The sequence below is a fragment of the Haplochromis burtoni genome, unplaced genomic scaffold, assembly GCF_018398535.1.
Source record: "Haplochromis burtoni strain Fernald_Lab_line unplaced genomic scaffold, NCSU_Asbu1 Contig_502, whole genome shotgun sequence".
Taxonomy (NCBI): domain Eukaryota; kingdom Metazoa; phylum Chordata; class Actinopteri; order Cichliformes; family Cichlidae; genus Haplochromis; species Haplochromis burtoni.
In genome coordinates this window covers 408855-412937 of record NW_024582863.1, presented here as the reverse complement: position 1 = coordinate 412937, position 4083 = coordinate 408855, and positions in this window count along the sequence as shown.

The window sequence follows — 4083 nt, the reverse complement described above, 5'->3', positions numbered from 1 at the left end:
TTTTGTGTGGATAAAATTTAATTCAGCTCAGTTCAATATTAATTTAGACAGAGTTTACTTTCAGACACTTTCATAATGTAGATCGTACAAAACAGCTAAGCAAGAAATATAAAGACGAAGTAACTGTAAACGGTGACCAATGAGAATGATTATACTGGCATCCGGCATCATTACGATAATAGAAAGAGACATAAACACGCGTTTAACTAGAACCAAATACACGCAGGTTTGCTGTTTATTTTACATCTCTCCACATAATTCTGAATATTAGCTGATGAGGTGCTAAAGTCTTTAACGCCTGTGTCCTGGGTTTGTTTTTGTTTTGTTTTTATCTCACTGAACAAACAGCAGAAATTTATAGTTTCAGTAAATAACTACAGATTTCATTGACTATTATGACACTTTTCACTTTGGTAAGGTAGCTCAAGGTACTAACATGAAAATTCAACATGATGTGTACAATGCATCAACGCACCACAACCTCCAGGTCTAACAAACAGCCAAACAATCTGTTTAGGTCGAATCCACCCCCCAGGTTTACAATACACATGCACAGCCTCATACTAAGACATGCTTTTGGTTTCTGTAGCCATCGTTTCATTTACAGACTGCTGTAGTCAGCTGTGAGTAGCTAATATGCATCGTATACACATCGCTGGACTGGACCTTTGGAGCAAGAGTAATGCAGTTATCTAACAAATTATTAAACAAACTCCAGTCTTGGTGAGTGAAATTCTAGTTAATCTCTTACTTCATGATTTGTTGGTCCACAGTGTTGTTAGGACAGTGCTAACCACATTTGCCAGGATTCATGTGCAAATATTTCACATCTGGCTGGACAGAAAACGATGGACATGCTGGTGTTTTTGAGATCAAAATTCATGGTTCCATCAATTGTGGCAAGCCTAGATGGTCCTGAAGCAGCGAAGCAGCCATATAGACCATCATATTACCACCACCATGTTTTATGAAAGGCTGTGCTGGTTTTATGCCAGATGTCACAGAACTCAAACCTTCCAAAAAATTTTAGCTTTTGTCAGTCCACAAAATGTTTTTCCAAAAGTCTCCTGAGTCTGAGACAAGTCTTTGAGTTATATTTTGTCAGGATGCCGTCTGTGCCTCGTGTCTTTCATTGCCGATGCATTCTTGAAGTTATTTTGGTAACCCAGCCACTCCTGGGAAGGTTCACCACTGTTCCAGGAGTCCTCTGTGGACCAATAATCACCGTGGTTCACTGAAGTCTTGGAAATGTCTTTTTAACCCTTTCCAGGCTGAGGACTTTATTTCTAATCTCTTCTCGAGATTCATCCGGATAGAGGGTGGATTATGCAGGATGCATTAACTATATTAAACATTTATGACTGTCATCACAACACTGGTAAGAGAAAAGCATCTTCACATTTCACCTGTTAATTGTTGCTTTTTGGAGTCTAATATTGAGAAAAATCCCATTTTAGTGCTGTGGCTGTACAGTAAGAAAGAGGAATTAAAGAAACACAGTGTGTGAAGCACACTCAAAGTTGTTACCGCAGGTGTTAGACTTTGACAGAATTATACTGTCAATTCCAGGAAGTCTCATCGATTCTGAATTGTGTGTATGTGCGTGTACAGTGTGTGTGTCAGAGTGTGATCGAGAGAGACATTAACCCATCGTCTCCTTCTTTCTTCGTCTTTTCATCCATCTCTATTCTCCTGGGCTGCTGCAGTTGATTCTTTTAATGGAAAATTCAAACAGACTACCCCTCCTTTCTCTCCATCTCATTTCCCACCCTGTCTCCTATTCTTTGGTCCTCTCTCTCTCTATCTCTTTCTTCCTCCCTCCTTCTCACCTGCCAAAACATCACAAAGCGTTTTCTGCTCTCTGTTTTGCTGCTGGTGTCACTGATCAATACAATGGAAAGGCCAGAGAGAGAGAGAGGGAACGAGGCTGAGAGAAGGAGAATTGAGATGAAAAGTAGTAGCCGATAAACGAGAAGAGAAATGTTTCTGTCTCTGTCTTCTTTCCTTTCCCGCTGCATCCTAGCCATGTCTTTGTAAACCTCTCAGGCCAAGAAGGGGAAAGTGCTAAATCAACATACTGTAAGTGAGCCGTCCTGTCAGCAATCACTCTGCAGAAGAAAGGATGAAACGGAGCTGAGAAGACAGATATAATCTTGTTTTGAGTGCTAAGTGGTCAATATTGCCTCCAAATAAAATCTGGTCGTTCTGAAGAAGAAACTTCACAATTACATTTTTGGAGGGAAAGTTCATCATTTCACATGTAGTTACATCTGAGGTCCGCTTTGTGTCTTTCAGTGCAAGAAAAACACTTTTTTCCTGCCAGCATTTTACTGAAGAAAAAAAACAACTAATTATAGTAATTTAGGAAAAACATCACAATTAGGAAGCTGTCAGAAGATATGAAGCCATCCTATGTAGCTTCCTGTGCTGGAAAGACAAAAATTTTACAGGAAACTTTCTAAGTAATATTGTTCTTTATAAAACTGCACAGAGAAATGGATTGATAGATGCAAAATGATGCAAAGTGAGTCATAGCCGTTAGTCATCTAGCCTTGTGGTTTTTCTAAAATCAAAATGACCTCATGGACCAATCAGCTTACTGACATTAACACAGTCATTAACTAGCAGCCTGCTACCAGGCTACACCAGCAGCACCATGGATGAAGATGAGCATGTGTGTTTATGCAGAGCAGACACATGTGTGTGTGTGTCTGTGTAGAGATTTGTGTTTTAGTCCTTTGTATCTTCTCATACTTACAGTACTGTAACCAGGTGTGCTCTCATGACACACCGATCCATCTCTTCTCCTCTAGATGCACACATGTGGGAAGCCATCATATTACCATCACACAGCGTAACGACAAGATATGCATACTGACTACACAAAAAACACCTTAATTACACAACAATGTAAAAATAGATAAATAGCATGCTATCTAAGTGTCTTCATCGTCTTCACTTCAGTTGTCACATGTAGCAGCAGCTTTTGTATTTTATATTTTAATATGTTGTCTTTCTATGGTTGTGTCTTGTTTTAACAACAAACCCAAAGAGCTGGATGCAAACAGGATGTGACCAAATATGCTATAATTATACGTACAATAAGGATCTATATCAGGTGTACTGTAGGCACAGAGCCACAGAAGAAGAATCAAAAAAGCAAAGATCCTTTTTCCATATCTGGGGTGACTTTTTTAAACATGTTGTTCATTGAAAAAGCATTATACCGATTTCAGCTGGTAAACTTTTGAGATATGGGTTCATCACAGAGCAAACAGGGGTCTAACTGCTTAAGAATTACCAGCAAGAAAAACACAACAAAGAGGGAGGTAGGTAAGTGACGGAAGTGACAGACAAGGTAAGCGACTCATGTTGTAACTGACGTCAGACGCCGGAGATTTTGGTGTAAAATTAAAGCGAATGGTAGTTTACATTTGAACAAATTCCTTTAAGCTTCAGTATTACCAAATACACTTATCAATTGTCTTATAGCTAACAACATTTGTCTAAATCATCTCCAACACCCTGGAGAACAATGGGGAGAGTTTAGAGGCTCTCCAAGATTACATCGATCAGTGCTTCCAGGATCTCGTGATGAAGAAGGCCCCGTGTGCAGCTTCCCCGGCCAAACCTGACACGCCATCGTCAAAAAGACTTCTGGTATTTTCTGGTATTCCAGAAGCCGCTGGAGAAGATGCGGAGACTACGGTAAAAAGCTTCATCAAAATCCACCTGAAGCTGCCGGAGGACATGGTGAAGAACATCGTCTTCGATAGGGTGCATCGCATTGGCCCCATGCGGGCTGCGACCGGGAGACCACGTCCTATCGTGGCCAAATTCGGCCACTTCAAACAAAAGGAACATGTGAAAAGTCGTGGCAGGGAAAGGAACGGACTTCAGCGTGAACGACCAGTTCCCCAAAGAGATTCTGGAACGACGCAGGGTCCTCTTCCCAATCCGACGCGGCTTTATTCAGAAGGGCTTCTTCGCTGTCATCGCTGTGGACCGGCTGTACGTGGACGGACAGCTCCACCGCGACCCCAACATCACTCCGTGGCTGTATTAACCTCACACCAGATAAGA